This window comes from Pristis pectinata, chromosome 10 (genome assembly GCF_009764475.1).
Source record: "Pristis pectinata isolate sPriPec2 chromosome 10, sPriPec2.1.pri, whole genome shotgun sequence".
NCBI lineage: Eukaryota > Metazoa > Chordata > Chondrichthyes > Rhinopristiformes > Pristidae > Pristis > Pristis pectinata.
The window spans coordinates 28,593,242-28,616,065 of NC_067414.1; positions in this window are offsets into that span (position 1 = coordinate 28,593,242).

Here is a 22,824-nt window from a genome sequence, read left to right on the forward strand (position 1 = left end):
CCTTTGATGTCCTGGCTACTCAGATACCTATCAATCTCTGCCTTAAATACACCCAATGACTTTGCCTCCACAGCTGCCCGTGGCAACAAGTTCCACAGATTCACCGCTCTCTGGCTAAAGAAATTTCTCCGCATCTCTGTTCTGAATGGGCGCCCTTCAATCCTGAAGTCGTGCCCTCTTGTACTAGACTCCCCTACCATGGGAAACAACTTTGCCACATCTACTCCGTCCAGGCCTTTTAACATTTGAAATGTTTCTATGAGGTTCCCCCTCATTCTTCTGAACTCCAAGGAGTACAGCCCAAGAGCCGTCAAACGTTCCTCATATGTTAACCCTCTCATTCCTGGAATCATTCTAGTGAATCTTCCCTGAACCCTCTCCAATGTCAGCACATCCTTTCTTAAATAAGGAGCCCAAAACTGCACACAGTACTCCAAGCGAGGTCTTACCAATGCCTTATAGAGCCTCAACATCACATCCCTGCTCTTATATTCTACTCCTCTAGAAATGAATGCCAACATTGCATTCGCCTTCTTCACCATCGACTCCAAGTCTCCAAGACCACCGACACCGACTTCATATTTCCAAGTTTGCAGATGATACTGAACTACATAGAATCATGAATACCAAGGAGGACATAAAGGGGCTTCAAGGGGACATAGACAATCTGACTAGGTGGATGAGAAAATGGCAGAATGAATATTATGCAGAAAAGTATCAGGTCATTCACTTCAGTGCCCAAAAGATTTTAAAAAATGTTTTTTTTTAATTGTGAGAGATTGGGTGGTATTGATGTTCAGAGACCTAGTCTGTACTGTCCACAAGTCACTGAAAGACATTATTTAGGTGCAATGGACAGTTAGGGAGCAAATAGATGGATAGATAGATGTCTTTATTAGTCACATGTACATCGAAACACGCAGTGAAATGCACCTTTTGCGTAGAGTGTTCTGGGGGCAGCCCACAAGTGTCGCCATGCTTCCGGCGCCAACATAGCATGCCCACAAATTCCTAACCCGTACGTCTTTGGAATGTGGGAGGAAACCGGAGCACCTGGAGGAAACCTTCAGAGACACGGGGAGAACATACAAACTCCTGACAGACAGCGGCCGGAATTGAACCTGGGTCGCTGTAATAGCGTTATGCTAACCACTACACTACTGTGCCATCATTACAAGAGGCTTTGCAAACAGAAGGCTTACTGCAATTGTATAGGGTTTTGGTGGGATGGCACAAGGAATATGGTCTACAGTTTTGGACTCCTTTACATAAGAAAGGATGTATTTACCATTGAAGGAGTGCAGCGAAGATTCACTACAGTGGCTCCAGAGATGGCAGATTTGCTGTATGAGGAGAGGGTGAGTAGACATAGCCTGTATTCTCTGGAGTTTCGAAGCATGGGAGAAGATTTCATTGAAACTTAGAAAATTCTTAAAGGGCTTGGTAGGATAGATGCAGGAAGGGCGTTTAACCTGGATGAGGAGTCCAGAATCAGGGATCAGTCGCAGAAAAAGCAGTAGACTGTTTAGGACTGAGATGCAGAGAAAGATCTTCATCAGCAGGTGGTGAACATTTGTGATTCTCTGTACCAGAGAGCTGTGGATGCTCAATCAGTGTATTCATTCAAAACCGAGTTTGATCTATTTCTGGATATTAATGGCATCAATGGATGTACCATAGAGTCATACAGCATGGAAGTAGGCCCTTCAGTCCAGAGTCCATGATGAAGCACCCATTTATACTAATCCCACCCTAATCCCATTTTATTCACCCATCAATTCCCCCAGGTTCTACTGCTACCTCTACAATTAATTACATACTAGTGCCAATAACCCAACCTAACTACAGATCTTTGGCATGTGGGAGGAAACTGAAGTACACTTACGAAACCCAGGCAGTCACAGAGAGAACATGCAAACTTCGTACAGATAGCACTTGGGAGAAGGCTTGGGAGAAGGGAGATAATGGTGAGATGTCAATGATGATGGTTTCCACAGTGCACTTGACAACCCACAGAGCAATCTCAGAAGCTCGCATTGAGGAATAAGCAAAGCAGGTTAGAGGGATGCAAACCTTGAGGATAAATACTAAGCACTAGCGGGGCATAGTCCAGCATGAGGAGTAGTGAGAGGGGTGGGTGTCTGCAATGCCCTGAGCACTCAGATGCTGACCACAGTTGGGATACCTACATGACAAGGCTGATGTAGATGCAGATTGAAATACTTAGATATGATATCTTTATTAGTCACACGTGCATCGAAACACACAGTGAAATGCGTCCTTTGCATAGAGTGTTCTGGGGGCAGCCTGCAAATGTCGCCATGCTTCCGGCGCCAACATAGCATGCCCACATCTTCCTAACCTGTACATCTTTGGAATGTGGGAGGAAACCGGAGCACCCGGAGGAAACCCACGCAGACATAGGGAGAACGTATGAACTCCTTACTATCAGCGACCGGAATTGAACCCAGGTTGCTGGTGCTGTAAAGCGTTACGTTAACTGCTACACTACCGTGTACCTTGTTGGGCTTACCTGGCTAAATATAGGAGATGTAAAGGTGTAAAGGTGTAAATGACTGTGGAGGAATTCATTTCCATGCATTCTCTTGAGCAGGTACAGAGCCGGGAGACCATGTTCTCCACTTAGGATGCAACCTGTTCTTCTTTGCAAGAGCTTGGTGCCAATCCTGTCATACAGCCACTACAGGATCAGGTGATGGCTGCTATGAAGGCACGATGTCTTTCTGCATCCAAGTTCTGGTGTCTGCCAGATAAGAGCAGCTTGAATCACCCCAGTAACAGAGATATGCTACCAGAGACCAGCTCCCTGTCCTCATAGAGCAACATAACACATTGTGGGAAGATTGCAATTCTCAATTGACAAAGGGATGCAATCTGTGAGCAGCTTCTGGTTCCCCAGGAGCAAAGGAATGTTGCACATGAGCAGCTGGCTGTTGGCTATGAAAAGAGAGACACTCCACATCCAGACACTGCTCTTCTGCATGTGTGTGAGCAGATGGGAGTGGGGAGGGGGTTGGTCTGTAAGGAACCAAACTGAGGGGTTAAATGTACTTCATATTTGGCCCCTCAGCTTTATGCCAGCCATAGTTAACGGGGTAATTGTAGTAAGTGAAGGTGGATTGTTTTGATTTTTATTTTATTTCAACCAAAATTAACTTTAAGTTAAATCATTGCTTCAACCTCAAGGCACAGAGCTGAGATGTGGGCAGACCCAAATCACATGTGCCTGGTCCCTGCTTGTCTTCTCTTTTCTCCTTGCTGTTGGCTCTCTGTGCAATCTGAGCAGGTCTGTTCTCGGCATGAGGAGGGTTGTGAACACTCCTGCTCCTGCAAAAGAGCGATGAGCTTATGTGTGCCATGTGGAAGGTGGAAGCATTAAAATGTCAATGGGGGATGAAGATTGGGGAGCTGGGGTAGGTGTCCCATGAGATGGATGAACTGTTTGCATGTATGCACAGTGGAGATCAAGTCACTGAATGCATTTAAGAAGTTGATAAACCTCTAGGCGCAAAAGGCATCAAGGAGTATGGGGAGAGCACTGAGACTGAGAGTTAGCCACCATTGTATTGAATGACTGGACAGGTTTGCAGGTTCGATTGGCCTACTCCTATTTTTCTATACTACTCTCAAGTAGAAACATTTTCTTCATGTCAAACATTTCTCTAGCTTAAGTTACTATTATCAGAGGTATTAACAGAAAATGCAGGAAACACTCAGTGGGCCTGGCAGCATCTGTGGAAAGAGAAACAGGGTTAACTTTCAGGTCAATGACCGTTTGCAGTTAACATTCAGGGCCTTCAACCCAAAACGTCAACTGCTTCTCTCTCTGCAGATGCTGCCCGACCGGCTGAGTGTTTCCCGCACTTTCTGTTCTTATTTTAGATTTCCAACACCTGAATTTCCACCAGATGCATCAACATCCGTCAAATCGTGAACCCCGAAAGGAATTGGAGTGAACAGAACTGGAGGGGATACAGCGTACTGGGGGGGGGGGGGGGGTGCAAAGTGGATGATTGCAGCTCATGTTATCCCCTCCTTGTATTTCAGGAAATCTAAGCAACGGGGGAAGAAGAGGACCCCGCCTCCCCGCCCTCCATTGCCACCCCAGTACAATGCAAGGAAAGGACCAAGGAGGATATTAAAACCCGGCGCCAAGATCCCCGAGGGGCAGCGGGCGACTCCTCAGCCGCGACACACCCACCCGCCACCCCGCCCACCGCCGCCCTCACTTTCCCGGCCCGGGTCGCCACGCCGATTGCCCACCCGCCCCCGCAGGCCGCCACCGCCGCGCCCCCGCGGGCCGCCACCCCCGCGCCCCCGCGGGCCGCCACCCCCGCGCCCCAGCGCGCCCCCTCCTCCGCCGCAACAGCTGTCGCACTCGGACGCGCTTCCGCGTCCACGCAGCTTGACACCGCCGCGACCCAGCAGGTCGGGGCCGCGCTCCATATACCGCACGAGGCTGGCGGGAGTCGGGACTTCCCCAAATAAATCTGAAACGACAGATGGATCAGTGATTCCGGACGATGAAAGTAGTCACACGGGAGAGCCAGCACCCTATACCGGCTATATTACAGCTCTGGACAATACCGAATTTCTAAAACACTTGTAGGTTTAAACAAAGCGATGAACGCGTTAGACTCAGACCAGTTTCTTTCTATGTGTAACTTAATCTTATTGAAATATAATCAAAGAATATTGACTGAATAGTAAAAGCTTTGTTGGAAAATATCTTTGTAGCAGTCGATTATTATTGTAGAGATGTAATGGCGATGTTTTAGGGTTGAATGTGATGTTCTAATGCTGTGTCTACCAGTTCACAAGGTACAATATTTTTTTTATCCAGGCATTTTAGGAGTTTAATCCAACCCTTTTAACTGTTACCTCATTTGGGCAAATCCAAGTCTCAAGCAAATCCTATTTCTATACTTGGATTGTGACGGTCTCTTGCAAGGCAACATTTATCTGTCTAAGCCTCCATACTCATTGGAGTGTGTATGTTGAGTGCTAATGAGAATGATTTTGACCCTGAAACAACAGAGAAATGGCAGTTTATTTCCAAGTGTGACTCGAAGTGGAACCAGAAGGCGCTGAAGTTCCCATGCACCTGCTAACCTTGCCTTTCCATTTGGTAGAAGTCTTGGATTTTGCAGGGACTGTCAAAGAAGCCATGTGATGTGCAAGAGTTCATTTTGTACAGAGTTAACACTGAAGACATGGAGTGCAGGTGGTGGAGAGTGTGAATCTTTAGGATAGTAGGTAGGACACCAGTCAAGGAAGCTGCTCTGCCTGGAACAGATTGGAGGTATTGGAGCAGAATTCTTCCAGGCGAGTGAGATATTCTATCATAGTCCTGCCTTGTGATTTTCAGATGGTGCAAAGGTTTTGGAAGGTCACTGGGTAATTAGGTCAGACTCCAGTTTGCTTTTGAAGTCACAGTAATTATGTAAGTCAAATAGTTAACTTTCTGATCTTCATATTGTTGATGATATATGTCTAGGGAGGTAGTGAGGTAGTTAGACTCTTGCTTGTTGGATTTAGTCATTGGCTGCATTTGTATGTTAATTGTCATTTTCTGGCAATGGCTGAATTTTGTCCAGGTCCTATGGCATGAACATCAAATGCTTCATTATCTGAGGAAGTACAAAAGGAATTGAACACCATGCAATAGCCAGTGCCCATTTACACTACTTATTGTCAAAGCTCACCAACTCTAGATGCACAATGTTTAGATATACTGCAAAAGGTAGAAATTTGACCTTGGTTGCATCTGTTAAATAATGGCTTGCATTGTACTGCTGTTTAAAAGGTACATTTTCTTTACTTTTGTTTAATGCATGCATTTGAGGATAATTTTCTATTCCTATAAGTGTTGTCTTCATGGCTTTCAACCCTTTCTACCTAGCCAGCCACTCCCATCGCTCCCAACCTCAGCTGCTTTGCTACTGTGACTACATATGTGTTTGCTTATAACTATTGGAAATGCTGCCCTATGCCCTAATGAGACCTGCAAAAAGCCCATCAATTAGTTATTGAATGCTTAGAACACATACAGTAACAAGTGTGACTTGTGCATGAATGAAAATGTAATTTGTAAAAACACATAGTGGTGCAGTACCTTTAATGCATGATGCACATTTTTGGTGGTCAGATGTCAAGCTCAGATGCAGACAATTGCTTCATAATACCATTATAATGATAACTTCATACTGATATCATAATGATATGACAGTGATTCTATCATGCCTTTAACGACATATACGAGTTATCCATATTGACGCAACAACTGTTACAGTTTCCCTCCTTCAACAAAGGAAGGGATTATTCTCTTGGGAGAAACATAGGAAAATAAGGTAAGAGATCTTTATAAGTCACATGTACGTTGAAACACACAGTGAAATGCATCTTTTGCGTAGAGTGTTCTGGGGGCAGCCTGCAAGTGTCACCACGCTTCCAGCACCAACATAGCATGCCCACAACTTCCTAGCCAGTACATCTTTGGAAAGTGGGAGGAAACCGGAGCACCTGGAGGAAACCCACGTAGGCACGGGGAGAACGTACAAAATCCTTACTGACAGTGGCCGGAATTGAACCCGTGTTGCTGGCGCTGTAATAGCGTTCTGCTAACTGCTACACTTCATGCATGCTGGTCTCTAATTTCCTGCTCATTGATTTTAATGTTAAAGCTACAGGCCAGGGTGACCACTTTCCCTATTGGAATTGTTACAAGCCAGGTTGCTGCTTGGTGAATGTCCCTTTAAGGCACCTGGACAGTAGTGTAGTAGTGTATGTGTAGCGTTATCTAAGGACCGCAAGACTATAACTGGAGGTACTGGCTGTTTGCACAGAGAGTCAGGGAGCGAGAGAGAGAGCGAGAGATCAACTGCTGGTCTATGTATCTATGGATGAAAAACACTAGCTGTGTCTGTTACTATACAGTCCATGTATGGATTTTTGGAGCAATCTGTGGAGTCCACTTTGTCATTAACCTGTACTGAAAAGCAGGTATTTCTGTGGGCGGCCACGTAGCGAATGCCCTCGGTGTGGCAGATACTTCGGAACAAAGCAATGGAGATCTTTGGTGATTGAAGTGTCATATGGGTTCCATCGTGGAACATGTGGATTTCGTAAATTCTCTCTACATCATCTCTACAATCTACTGTGGTTTTGCAAAAGTCTTTGCTCATCGTTCTACCTTATGACTTGCTGAACTGAACTTTGAGAACTATTCCTAGACTTGGGGTTTGGGAATTTGCCACACACATACTTCCAGTGTATTTTTGGGGTCAATGTTTAATACCTAATGTTTTTACTTTTCTTATTATTACTAGTAGCTATTAATAAATAGATTCTAACACTCATACATGGCTCTTTGTGTTTCTATTGTTGCTGGTACGTAACAGAATGTAAAGCATGAACTGAGAATACCAAAGTGAGAAATTTCCATTTTAATGTGTGCAATGCACTGCGTCATAAAACACTGTGAATGTAAGCTGAACTACTCAGATTGATTTTATGGCTTTGAAACTATATCTCCATCCATATTCTTCATTTCTTATTGAATTTCTTTTGGACAGTCCTCATGATCCTAGGTCGTAGCTCCTATCAGCTATTTGCCAAGTGCATCTATATGACATGAATCAGGTATGCTGCATGAACCTCTTTATCCAATTTGTTTTCAAGTAGTGGAATGCCAGGCAGACAATAGGGTTACATGAAAAAAAAATCTTTGTGTCTACTTGCTTTGGAAATAGTGGAACTGGTTGCACCACAGGGGTGTTTGAATACATGATAACTGTGTTGCTTGTTTCTTCTGCACCACCCAGATTCTAGCACGCTAGGGTTCTGCTGTTAGAGCATGAAGAGCGATCAGTAGTAAGCAAAGCCCGAATAACCACAGCTCTGAAGATGTTATTAAACATATTGCCACACCCCCAACTGGGGATAAGTAATCTGTGGTCTTCAGATGGACTGGAGTCAGCAGACAGTGGTGCTGGGCTCCACTAGTCGGTGATTTGATGCATCTAGTGCATGCTCAGTATCTTCCTAACATATCGAAGAGAAGGCCTACACAGTCTCTCCTGAGCCTATGGATCAATCTGTGTATCTGCGCTACGACCTCCTCCAAGGCAAGAATTTCCTCCTTCAGGTAAGGAGACGAAAACTGCAGTTTCATCAAAGCCCTCTACAATTTCAGCAAGGCTTCCTAATCCCCTTACAATGAGGACAGAAGTATTTGAATCCTTTTACAATAACAGCCAAGTAACTGTTGCTTTCCTAAGCATTTGTGTTTTATATACAAGTGAATCTAATTGTCATATGGTCCCAACTATCGGTTTGAACCGTTGACCTAACTAAAAAAGTAAGAAGGAATAACACTACTCACAAACTAATCATCTATCCCTTATTCTGTGAAATTACTTCTGTGAAACTATTTTTGTTTTGCTGACTTGTATTTCCAACTCTCTCAGCTTTTAGCATTTAATATGACTTAAACAATGTAGCCACAACTTGGCTGGAACAATATTGAATGTCTTGTAATTTTCTTTGCACAAGTTGATCCTTCAATTATAATTCTCCTACACTGAGGAACGATTTGTCCCTCAGGGGATTTCGTAAAACTTTCACATAATGGTGCACTGTCCACTTTTGAAAAATAGTTTTGAGATGCTGTTACTTTTCACATGACTAGCCTACACTTCAGCAAGTCATCATGCATCAGACAGCTTGGTCAGGTTTCATTTCTTTAATGTTTGAAATAGATGGGAATGTGGTAAAATTTTTGATCCTGTTATTTCTTCCACTTTGTGCCATGTTGGGAAGCGAATGAAAGATGCAATGAAAGATCTTTCAGGTAGTGTCACTACTTAACGTTGGAGAGCAGGTTAAGAATCATCACTGCAAGGATGGACTTTTCTCCAGGTGTACATGGTTAATGGTAAATTGATTTGCCACCTTCTCCTACATCCTCTCCCATACCCTACTGCGTGGATCCCACCTTAGTCAGGTACTGCCATCCCCTGGGAGAATGCATCATCCTTGAGACTACTTTGCAACAGGATACTCACCTCACTGGGGATCTAGCTATTTTGGATGTTCAGTGTTTCTCTGCCACTTGGCCATACACTGAGCTAGGAATTTGATAGAGTGCTAGGGAGCTAGACCAATATCCAGACTGCAGTATTCACTAGACTGAATGCCACCATGTCAGTCATGGAATTTAAATAATTTGATAAATCTGGAATTTTTAAAATGTAGTTTCAGTAGTGTTAACCATAAAACTACGAGATTGTGGAAAAAAAGGAAACCTACCATCCTTGCCTGGTCTAGTCTATATGTGACTCCAGACCCATCAATCTGGTTGATTCACAATTGCCTCCTCTACTCAGGAGTGGTTAGGGATGGACAATAAATGCTGACATTTCCAGCAATGTCCATTTCCCAGGATCAAGTAAAAACAAAATCATGTTTCTCCTGTTGACCTTTCCTTCCTTTCACCTTCACTCCTGATTTCTCCTTTCTTTGCAGTCATTACAGTAGTGCTAATATATTTTTCCAATTATATTTGAACCTTCACAAATGCTCAGATTTATTTTTATTTTGTTGCTGGAAAAGGCTGCTTTTCTATGACTGATCGCAATTTATTTAAATTGTTACTGCAGCTTTGTTCCTATCCATGCAGTAATATTAAATCTATGATTTTGGATGATAGTATTCAGCACTATGGTGTACAGCGGCTGGCACAAAGCTTCAGCAGTGGATTGTAATCTTGTTTTCATACAGCCCTCATCACAACATTCTTAAATTACAGCAGTATTGCACTTCAAAAAGTATTTTATCATCTATAAAACACCCTATGATAGCCTGAGAATGCATGTACAATTTACTTTGCTTTCATGAATTCATATTTTATCCATTTTAATTAAGTGATTAATTTTTTAAGTCCTTTTTTAATTTTCCACCTATACCTGTGATTCAAAAATGACTCAAATACTATACTTGACTCTTACCCATAGAATGTTGGGTTCATGGCCTGAAGAGTGTCATCATTCCTTTTACAGCGAAGGCACTTTCTTCTGGACTTGCACCCTGTGATGAAACTTTCTTAAGATTGAAGGCAATGTGCAATTCACTACATTTTAGCACAAAAGTTCCAATAATATCACAATGGCACAGCGCCAACATGCTGTGCTGCAGACTGTTCTAGCATGAATTAATGCCCACAGTTCACCAGTTTCAAACAGGACATGAAGAAATGCTCACCATGAGATCTATGCTACTCTGCAGGAGGAGGAGGGAAAATCAGAAGGAGAATCATAGATCAATTTTATGCACCTTCAGTTACTGGCTAGTAAATAGCATGGGCTCAGAGATGGTTATGTGGCAGATATCAGACTGCAGTCAGTTTCAATTCTTAACAAATCCTTGTAGTGTGCCTGCTTGCAATCCTCTGGGATTTTCTGATCTTTGTTGGTTTTTAATTCAACTGGATCCCATTGTCCAGGATGCTGGGCTCTCAGGTTAAAAAAGCCATTGGAAAACAGGCAGCCACTATCATCTTGCAGGTCAGATTTCATTTTAAACAATAAGTTTTTTTTCTGGGATGAACAGAACTGGAAGGATATCCCACCTGCTGGAGAATCCAGAACAATCCTCAAGATAAACAGTTAGACATTTAGGACAGAGGTGAGGAGGATTTCCTCACTCAGAAGGTTCCACGCCCTTGGAGTATTCTGTAATTAAAGCAGAATTCTTGAGTATGAAGGTTGAGTTTGGCTGAATTTCGGATTTCAGGGGAACTAACAATAATGGGGATTGGGGCAGAAAATTGCTGAGGTAAGGGATTGGCCATGGTCTTGTGGAATAGTGGAAAAGGGTCCAGGATCCTCATTCCTGCTTCTATATATAAAGTTCTTAGGTTCTTTGGTGTAGGCAAAGTTCAGCAAGAAAGGTCTGATGCTGAGCATTGCATAGCCTTTACAGAGCCACCTGGATTATCATTATGGTCAACTGTGCAAGGAAACCAGGCAGATTCTGTCACCGGCTTTTGTTTCTCATCATATTTTTCCTCTGTGCACTATCAGGATAATGCTTAATGCTCAGGTAGCAAGGTTTTTGCAGTATTTCAAAGTTGGCACAGGTTTATTCCCTCTCTCTCTTTAAGCAAAATCCATATGCTACCAGATGATTATGCTGTACTTGTTAGCATTTTACTTAGGATGACTTCAATTCAGTTGATTGATAGTCATACTGGTTTATTTTAGAATTCTACATCTCAGATTTGAATTTTTAAACCCCTTGGACTGAATTGAACTGAATGGCAGTCAGCAACTCTATAGGGAAAATCCTGCCGTATAAGTTGATCTTCTTGGAATTTGTTTGAGGAGGGGAATTTGTACATACGTATCCTTCCCAGACTTTAAGTTATGTCATCATCAAGGGTTGCATTAGGCCCACTGTACTGCTTCGGACATCAAACTCCCTGCCCACCCAATGCCAGCCTTCCTGCTCCTCTCCCACTGACACACTGATCTCTCCCACTGACAAACTGACCACTCCTCTCCCACTATCATAGAGTCATAGAGTACTATAGCACAGAAACAGGCCCTTCCACCCATCTAGTCCATGCCAACCTAATCTTCTTCCCTGTCCCATCGACCTGCACTTGGAAAAATCCTTCCAAACCCCTCCCATCCATGTACCTATCCAAACCTCTCTTAAATGTTACAAATTAACCTGCATCTACCACTTCCGCTGGCAGCTCGCTCCACACTTGCACCCCCCCCTCTGAGTGAAGAAGTTTCCCCTCAGATTCCCCTTATATTTCACCTTTCACCCTAAACCTACGTGCTCTAGTTCTAGTCTCACCCAACCTGAGGGGAAAAAGCCTGCACGCGTTCACCCTATCTATACCCCTCATAATTTTGTATACCTCTGTAAGATCTCCCCTCATTCTCCTGCGTTCCAGAGAATGAAGTCCTAACCTATTCAACTTTTCCCTATAACTCAGGTCCTGAAGTCCCGGCAACATCCTTGTCAATTTTCTCTGCACTCTTTCAAGCTTATTGATATCTTTCTTGTAGGTAAGTGACCAGAACTGCACACAGTACTCTAAATTCGGCCTCACCAACATCTCATACAACTTCAACATAACATCCCAACTCCTGTATTCAATGCCCTGATTTATGAAGGCCAAAGTGCCAAAAGCTCTCTTCATGACCCTATCTTCCAGCAATGCCACTTTCAAGGAACTATGGATCTGGATTCCCAGGTCCCTCTGTTCTACCACACACATCAGAGCCCTACCATTCACTGTGTAAGTCCTACCCTGGTTTGAAGAAGATTTTTTTGAAGATACTTTTATTAGTCACATGTACATCGAAACACACAGTGAAATACGTCTTTTGCGTAGAGTGTTCTGTGGGCAGCCCGCAAGTGTCGCCACGCTTCCAGCACCAACGTAGCATGCCCACAACTTCCCAACCCGTACGTCTTTGGAATGTGGGAGGAAACCGGAGCACCTGGAGGAGACCCATGCAGACACGGGGAGAACGTACAAAATCCTTACAGACCGCAACACCTCACACTTGTCTGCATTAAATTCCATCAGCCATTTTCCAGCCCATTTACTTAGCTGTCTTTACTTACGAGATCATGCTGTAAGCTGTGATAGCCTTCTTCGCTGTCCACTACACCCCACTCTTGGTGTCATCCGCAAATTTGCAGATCCAGTTTTCCACATTATCATCTAAATCATTAACATAGATGATAAACAACAACAGACACAACACCGATCCCTACGGCACCCCACTAGTCACAGGCCTCGAGTCAGAGAGACAACCGTCTACTACCACTCTCTGGCTTCTCCTGCTAAGCCAGTGTTGAATCCAATTGGCTACTTCATCCTGAATGCCAAGCGACTTAACCTTCTGGAGCAGCTTCCATGCGGGACTTTGTCACAGGTATTGCTAATGTCCATGTAGACAACGTCCACCGCCTTTCCCTCATCAATCTACTTGGTAACCTCCTTGAGAAACTCTATAAGATTGGTTAGACGTGACCTACCACGCACAAAGCCATGTTGACTATCCCTAATCAGGCCCTGTCTATCCAAATACTTATATAATTCTGTCCCTTAGAATGCCTTCCAATAATTTACCCACAACTGACATCAGGTTCACTGGCCTATAATTTCCAGGCTTGTTGTTAGAGCCTTTCTTGAACAACGGAACAACATTACCTATCCTCCAGTCCTCCGGCACCTCACCTGTGGCTGAGGACATTTCAAATATCTCTGCCAGGGCCCCTGCAATTTCTGTGCCAGACTCCCACAAGGTCCAAGGGGACACTTTGTCAGGGCTCGAGGACTTATCCACTTTAATTCACCTCAAGAACGCCAGCACCTCCCCTTCCTTATCATACTGATCTCTCCCATGGTCACACTGACCTCTCCCACTGCCACACTGACTTCTCCATTCCCACTGTGGGACATATCTTTATTATTGTTGGGAGATGGCTCTGTTCACTTCCAAAGTGGAAGTATGACAGGGGGAGCAACTTATAAACAGGTGTGGGTTATACACCAGATTTTGCAGTAAATAGGTCAATACTAAAAATTAAACAGAGGCATTCTCTGGCAATCCATTCCTTGCAAAAAATATAATATTTATTAAACTAATCTGTTGATTAGTAAAATAACCCTTTAGCTCCTTGTTTTGTTAATTTTAATCAACCAACATTCTTATTAGGTGTGCTCTGAAAGTACATTTAATAACAAGAAAGTTAAAATGCTTCATTGTTAACTTAATAAGGTTGTAAAACTTTTAAAACCTATTCACATTTCTATATCATCCTTGGCATCCACCTTACCCCTTCCTTCCAAAATAAATTCCACCCACAATTGTATCCCTATATTAAGGGGATGTACTGTTCCACCGTAGAACATGAAATTAGATAAATCTCAATGTTGATTTAATTCATATAACCTCACGCAATCACATTTATTTTGTTTCAAGGTTTGAACTAAGAACTTGTCTATCCATCACCATCACTATTCTATGACACCAATTATTGGCAAAATAAAACTTGACAAAAGTGACTCCTGCTCTTGATTTCCAATTTATAAATAATAAAGAAGGTTGGGATTTATTTTAATGATATACCGTACCTTGAGGTTGTGATCAGTTTGACAAATCATTTGAACTTTGTTATTATTAATCATATGATCTGCAGCCCTTGAAGCATTACTGCCTCTGCAGGTCTTTTACAGAGCTTTAAGAAAACGTTGTTTTATTGTATTCACATATTTACCAAGTCCGAAATTGAAAAGATGCACATATCAAAAGTAAAATATTAAAATTTCAGAATGGTTGTTCTTGTCAATGTCAGTTGAAACAGAGTTAGACATAGCAGAAACATAAGTGAAATTATCAACCTTTCCAGTTTGATACTTTGCTGGTGCTTTAGTAGGCTACTATGTGCCCAAGTACACTTCGCCAGAACGTAACATCACACTGTTCTTAACGTCAAACACCTCTTTATTTTACAGGATGCCAAAAGACTATTACATTGAATGTTAGGCATTAATGAAAAAAAATCACAAATAGCAATTGGCTTTGTCCTACAAAACCAGGAGTTTATCTGATTTTTACAGTTAACATGCAAAATTCATCAGTCTTAAAGTGCAGATACAATTACATCCTGGCACATGGGGCACGACCAGAGATTAACAGTAGATTTCATAAATAAATAATGTTGCTTCCCACTGGATTAACACAAGGAAAAAGGACTCTAAAAACCAGGAAGCAAAATCACATTCTATCTGCTAAAAATTGTGTATCTCAGTTAACAAGGTGCACAAACCTAATACATCTACAAATCTCAGTTTGTCATTTTAAGAATAACATGTCACACATTACATTTGCTTAATTTAAAAGGCAGTCCCATTTGCTTTTCTTTCTCAGCTTTTACTGTCAAGTATGGTTAAAACAAAATCTATATGAATTCTTTTCAAAAAAAGTCAGTTAACCTTGATGGAGCTGCATTTGTGTTTTATTGTCGCACTGTAAGAAGCCCTGACAGAAATGCAGTTGACAGTTTTTTTTAAATGTTCTATCATTCCAATAATCCAGCATTAAATTTTGTTCCAGGCGTAGTAAAGTGCAAGATATTAGTTACGTGACCTATTGAGGATTTTATTTTTGTCAAGCGAGTTCTTTAAAAAAATGTCATTATTGGGAAATCTAATACTCTTACTGATTCTATCCAATGGCAGTAGCTAGCACGTCCAGGTGAGGTACAGCATGTAGATTTATTTGCACTTGGAAAGGCAAGGACTGATTAGGGATAGTCAGCATGGTTTGTTTCAGGAGAGATCAAGTCTCACAAATTTGATTACGTTCTTTGAAAAGGTGACCAAGACGATTGACAAGGGCAGTGCAGTGGATATTGTCACATGGCCTTTAATAAAGTAGGCTGGTCCGGAAGGTTAGATCACATGGGACCTAGGGTAAGATAGCAAATTGGATACAAAATTGGCTTGGAGGTTGGAGGCGGAGGGTGGTAATGCAGGGTTGGTTTTCAGACTGGAGACCTGTAACCAAAAGTGAGCTGCAGGGAACGGTGCTGGGTCCTTTATTGTTCGTCATATATATTAATGATTTGGAAGAGAATGTAGGTGGCATGAATAGTAAGTTTGCAGATGACACCAAAGTTGGTGGTGTGATGGATAGTGAAGAAGCTTGTCTAAAATTACAACTGGATCTAGATCAACTGGGAAAGTGGGTAAGGGAATGACTGAATGAATTTAACTCAGCCAAGTGTGAAGTGATGCATTTTGGGAAGTTAAAACAGGGACACAGTGACCGGCAGGGCCCTGGTGAGTGTTAATGAACAGCAGAACTTTGGGGTACAAGTACATAGTTTCCTGAAAGTGGCAACACAAGTAGACAAAGATGTTAGGATGGGTTATGGTATGCTTGCTTTCATCGGCTGAAGCATTCAGTATAGGAGTTAGGACTTCATGCTACAGTTTTATACACAGTTGTTACACCTCACTTGGAATACTGTGTGCAGTTCCGGTCACCACACTTTAGAAGGATGTGATTAAGCTAGAGAGGGTGCAGAAAAGAATCATAAGAATGTTGCCAGGACTGGAGGGCTTGAGTTATAAAGGGAGATTGGATAGGTTGGGACCATTTTCTCTGGATCGAAGAAGGCTAAGGGGTGACCTTATAGAGGTTTTTAAAATTATGAGGGGCACAGATTGGGTTGATAGTCACACTCTTTTTCCTAGGGTAGAGGAGTCCAAAATTTGAGGGCATAGGTTTAAGGTGAGAGGGGAAAGATTTAAAGGGGATCTGAGCTGCAAGTTTTTCACACAGATGATGGTGGGTATGTGGAACAAAGTGATGGAGGAAGTGGTAGAGGTAGGTACAAATAACAACAGTTAAAACACATTTGGACAAGTACATGGTTAGGAAATGTTTAGAGGGATATGGGCCAAATAGAGGCAAATGGGACTGTGTACATAGGCATCTTGGTCAGTATGGAGAAGTTGGGCTGAAGGGCCTGTTTCTGTGCTGTATAACTCTATGAATCTATATGAGCCTTTAGTCCTTATCCCTGAAGAGCAAACTCAAATGCGTCAATGTAATTTACCTCCCTCTTTCCCATAGCAGCTATTCTTGTGCCCTCCCTGAGTGAGATTGTCAATTTAGTAAAAAAATTAAGAGCAATTTATGCCATGGATCCTAGGGACTGATTTGGAACTGCTTGAACTTATCTCTCTTCAGACTTTTACAGGTAACAGATTATTGCATCATTCTGAGCTAGCAATGGATCTTGATTCTACAAATATGGAATCCATTGTGTCACACAGCTGCCAACTGCCAGCATTTATCAAATACAATTTACTTAAGATGTTAAAAGAGATACTGTCACTTTAGTAACACTCATGAATCAAATTGTGGCTGCACTGCAGTCTCTCATTTTCCCTGTTTCTCTCTGCTTTTGCTCTGAATGAACTGTGTAAATCTGGAATTAATCCCGATCTGAGATACAGTTGCCATAGTACAACCAAGTTTGAAGAAACACAATTTCCACTTTCTAATTTGAAGTACAGAGCAAACACATTCCACTAATCACAGCTAAACATTTTTACAATAACAGATGGGAAATGGGTGTCTTGTACTTTTTTTATAACCCATCTTTATATTGTTCGTTCCAGCAAAAGAAATGTAAATTACACAACTTGCAGCTGACAATGCAGCCTTTATAATGCAACGAGTCCTTTATTACATTGAATTTGCACACTGATCAATGATAACACACAGGTTCTAGTACATAACATTTGTTAACAACAAATGTTGCTCTATTATACATTTTAAATGTTGGTGAAGCTAACTTCTAAGATATCTTTGAAGAAATGTTTACCTTGTGCTTTTTCCCGTAGGAGTCAGTGGAAGGACAAGCCAATTAACAGTGAGTGATAAGGATGATGGCCACCCGGTTCCCTTCCTCACTGAACCTTTCTCTATTACAGAGGCCAATTTCCAATTCAGAGATCAAAAAGTTCTTGTTCTCCCCATTTTGTGATTCAGTCATTTAAATCTCCTAAAATACCTGTGGCCACTGACCTCAACCAGTTTTTAAAATTACTATTAATATTCTCACTCATTAAACCTTCCTTAAGTACAACTGGGATTAAGAAGACACACCCCAAGGGGCTGCAGGTATAATTTTCCATCCATAGCATTGCATCCTAGAAGTTGACTGTTGATCAACAGTTCATTTTCTATTTTAAAAAAAGCTTCAAAATATTTCACTTTGTTCAGTGGACACTGTAATAAAAAAACACTTCTCTTGTTGCATTGTTTATACTTCACAAGGATTTCATCAGAAAGTTACAAACTTGAGCCTCTCTTTTACTCAACTTGGAGCTTCTAATCTAAACTGTATTTTGCATGATAATTAACACTGACAAAAAACACAATTGATGACAATACCTAACAATGTTGTTTATTAAGTAGTGCTGTTAATCATGAGACATCTAGCACTCATAGTACTGATAAAAGTGCAAATGAATCAGCCTCAAAATGCTGTGATGTATCAGTGTTCTGACAGCCAAAATCAATTTTTAAATATTGGGCTGGATTTTCCACTGATTGACAAGCTCCTGAGCTCACCGGTCACCTGCCCTGGAGCGTGCTGTGGCCCCATGTGCAGACTTCCTTGGGGAGCTCACCTTCCAGCTGGTTGACCAGGCTGATTGTGGTGCAGGTCATTCTGTCAGCTGTGCCTCCAGAACGGCTTTGACAACCAGTGAGAACACCCCCTCCAACCGCAGGCTCACCAGCTGATAACGCTATCACGAAACTGAATGCTTGTGAACATCATTGTTATTCCCAAACATTCAAAAACACTCAGAGGCTACTATAAATAAAAATAATACTTTTTAAAGAACATATTAAAATCTAAAAATTAAAGTGCTAAAAATCATTCGCACTTAAAGGCAATTAAATATGTTTAACCTAATTAAGTTAAATCAGATAGACTCACTTATCACTCTCCTAGTCATCATTTCATCCAAATTCATTTCAATTGGATCACTGGCAGAATTCTCAGCCTGAGCACTGGGAAATCTGAGGAAGGAAGCACAGTCCCATTGCACTCCAAGGGAGGCCCATCAATGCATTGCTGGCATCCCGGGACTGACACTTACCTAGAGCACGAAGGCTCCACTTCAGTCTGTGCTCAGGAGTCCCAAGCTTCCGCACAGTTAAGTGCTTAAAAGCTGGCAGATGCGAGCATATTTGTTGGCTTTCAGGCATAAGTTCTGCAGCAAACAAAAATGGTGGGACTCTATAAGTAAGATAGGATTTCAGTGGCAGAGACAGAATCAACAGCAATAACTGAAAAAAAATTCTGTTGTGAGCTTGTTCTACCAATAGTGGTTCTGAGGCCAAATGATACATGCCTATCACAACAATGCTAGTGACAGCTTTAGTTAATACAGATCATGGACTGAACTTGTGTCCTTTCTGATCAGTAGGGTTTAAATACTCACTAAATAAGCTGCCCAAATTATCAAATCATAAGAAATATGGTTTCTGACAAAATCATAACATTGTATAACAAATTCGAACGGTGTAACTAAAAATGGAAGGTTGATATCCCAAAACTGAGGTCCTCCCCAATTACCACCACGCTGTTAACTATTTCAAGTTTATATATAAATGGTTAATTTAAATGTACACTCTCTGGATCAACTTGAGGAGATCACACAGTCTTTACCATTGATAAACCAGTGTTTCAGAATCCTCAAGGATTAAAACACATCCTCAAAATCAGCTCACTCTTTGAAAAGCAAAAAAAAAGTAGATGCTGGAAATCTAAATTGACAGAAAATGCTGGAAATACTCAGCAGGTCAGGCAACAACCTGTGGAAGAAAGAACAAGGTTTACATTTAAGATTGATGGAAAATCCCCAGGTATTGCTTAACCTGCTGAGTATTTCCACTGCCTTCTGTTTTACTTTTAGCTCAGCCTTTATTAGAAGAAAATTTACTCTGTCAGAAAGGGAGAAAGGGCTGTTAAAGGTAATAGAATTATGACCACTCTTCAACATCTGAAGGATGCAAGCACCATGGGATAAAACTGCATTATTGGGAAATGTGCAATTCTTCTCCTTGCAAGGAAAAATAAAATCAGATGCTAACAAAGTAACACAACCACCAAAAAACCAAATAGGGCATTTAGAAGGAAGCTCCATAACCAGAAAGTGGGGAGAACATGGAGCTCACTACCAAAGGAAATGGTTGAAGCAAGAAGTATAATTTCAAAGAAGAGAAGGCTAGAAAAACCAGAAGGAAAAAGGGGTTAGAGAATATTCTGATAGTTGGATTAAGAAGGATGAGAGGGTACCACAGGGGAGTAGTAACTGATCACAAACAAATGCTGAGTGGTCTGTCTATGTGCTTTCAATATCTAATTCATTGTACAATACTAATACAGTAGTTACAACATGCAGTTCAAAACAAATTGCTGGAGGAACTCTGCAGGTCAAGCAGTATCTGTGGAGGCAAAGGGATGGTCAATGTTTTGGGTCAAGACTGCATCAGGACTGAGAGCATAGAGGGAGGAGAACCAGTATAAAGAGGTGAGAGGGAGAGGGAGAGATGAGACAGGGGCTGGTAGGTGATAAGTGGAACCAGATGAGGTGGGGGATGATGGGTAGATGGAGCTAGGTTGGGGAGGGGGAGGGAAGAGTTTAAAGACAGAGACTAATGGGTGATAGGTGAAAACAGATAAGGAAAAAAAGTTATTAGGCAGATGGAGCCAGGAGGGAGAGGGGAAGAGAAAGGTACAATGTGCAATTTTGCATTGTTAACATAAAACCAACAGATCTAGAAAAATAAATTAAACAGAATTATGGTGTGTAACAGTAAGCATAATAATAGATTTGTACAGAATATTTGAGTAGTCCTAGACAGTTTTGTTTCAGAATGGACATTAAAGCAGCTTAAAAATCAATCACTAAAAAATGCCAGGGTGGGAAGTGAAAGCGATGAAGGGAAATTTAAAATGCTGGGATTATTTGCACTGAAAAAAACTAAATGAGGATGTTTTTTTTTCCAGGATATGGACATCGCTGGCCAGATCATCATTAAGTGCCCACCCCTAATTGCCACTTGAGAAGGTGCTGACGATTGACCAGCCTGCTCATTCATTTCAGGGTCAATCACATGGGCTGGGTTTGGGGTCACAGAGCCAACCTAGATAATGACAGCAGATATCCTCTCTGAAGGACACTGGAGAACCAGTTGGCAGTTTAATGACAATCCAGTGGTTTTTCTGGTCATCATTACTGGGACTAATTGTTGTTGCAAATTCTGGATTATTAACTGGATTTAAACTCCACAGGTGCCCTGGTGATACTTGAATTCTGGTTTCTGGATTTTTAGTTCAGGCCTCTGGGTTACTAGTTAGGCAATTTAACTTGGGCACCACCACCGCATGCTATGAAGAATATTGGTAGAGTAAATAGGGAGGGACCATTCTCTCTGGATGGGAAATCAGTAATAATTGGTCACATGGAGAGTGTGGGGATAGGTTTCAGAACTTTTGTGCTTGGAGTATTGCTGGAGCACAGGAACTTGGATGTAGCAATGGCTGGATCAGAGACCATTGTTTAGTTTATGGGAAAATTTTGGTTGAATATTTAAAGCAGAGGAAGTTGCTGGGCTATGGAGAGAAAGGAAGGTGATATTACTTTTAGTTTCTCCATGCAAAGAACCACCACAGACACAATGGGCTGAATTTTATCGTTTAGTTCTGTAAATATCAACAATGCTATCTTCTGACAGTATGATTCACCAATATAGCTGTAAAGGCATGAGTGTATATTGATAAAAGGCTCCAGATTACAATCATTTAGCACTAGACATGTAATGAATTTAGATACTCATATATTATAAGATCTCTTTTCCTGACATTTTCCACACATTAAGAAGATTTTGAGGGTCAAGGTTTCTTGATATAGGTCACTAATTATATTGTTATCTCCCAGGGAAGAAGTTTCCAGTGTCAAAACATAAACTTACGAATCTCTTATGGAGGGGAAATGAACTTTTATTATTAATACATCTCTGATCTTGAGTATATGAGTTAAAGAGGCATTGGAATTACCTCTTTCTAGAACTTTCCTCCTTGAACTTTCCAGAAAATGAAATTGTGCATTTGGACTGGAACATTACAAATGCAGGTCCATTATTTCAGAATAAAGACCAGTCCCCTGAAGGAGAAAATGGGAAATGTAGATTCGTCAGTTTAATGTCAGTTATGGGCAGTCACTGCAAACTATCACTAGGGATGGTGTGACAAGTATCAGTTGAGCGAAGAGGATTGTCATGATTTTCTTACTAATCTAATTTATTTCTTTGATAATGGCACTAAGTTGGTGTATAAAATGAGAGTATCTATAGTAATTAACTACAGTCTTCCACAGGGCATTTGAAAAGTTTCTGCAAATAATATTATTACCAAAATTTGCTGTGTAAGGAATTGCAAGTAATCTTATTGTTGACTGAGAGGCAGGATTTTCAGAGGAAGGATTAAGGGTTTGTCCTTTGATGGACAGGATATGACAAGTGGAATTCTCCAGAGGGATGTAGTTGGATCTAAGATCAGGATTAATGTAGAGCCATTCATTTAGATCAGAGTAAGGAAGTGCTTCATGATAAGACACCAACAGCTAAGGAAGTTCAAAACAGTGACCTTGCACACAAATCATTAATAACTAATGTACAGGTTTATGAAAGGCCAGTTAACTACTGGCCTTTATTTCAAGAGTGTTTGCAATATAAAAGATAAAAAGATGTTGTCAAGAGCACTATGTTCAGCTTTGGGTACTGCACCTTAGAAATTTGTTTTTTTATTGGGGGGGAGCAGAATACATATCATATTCACCAGAATGATAATGTGGATTAAAGGATTAAGTTATCAGGTCAGGTTATATAAACTTGGTTTGTTTTGCTTTGAACTTCAAGAGATGAGTCTTTAAACTGATGAAGTGGGTTATAAAATGATGAAAGAATGAAAAGGAAATTATTTGGTGAAGAAATAAAGAACAAATGGACATTAAGATTATGGACATAAAATTAGTGAGGAATAAGCTTATCACCACAGCAACCCTGGCCTCACCCTATCACAGCTACTCCCTTTGTTCTATGTATCCCTCCCCGCCCATTCTGCATCTTAAAGCCATTTTTCTCTTTTTCCTAAGTTCTAATAAAGGGTCTTCAACCT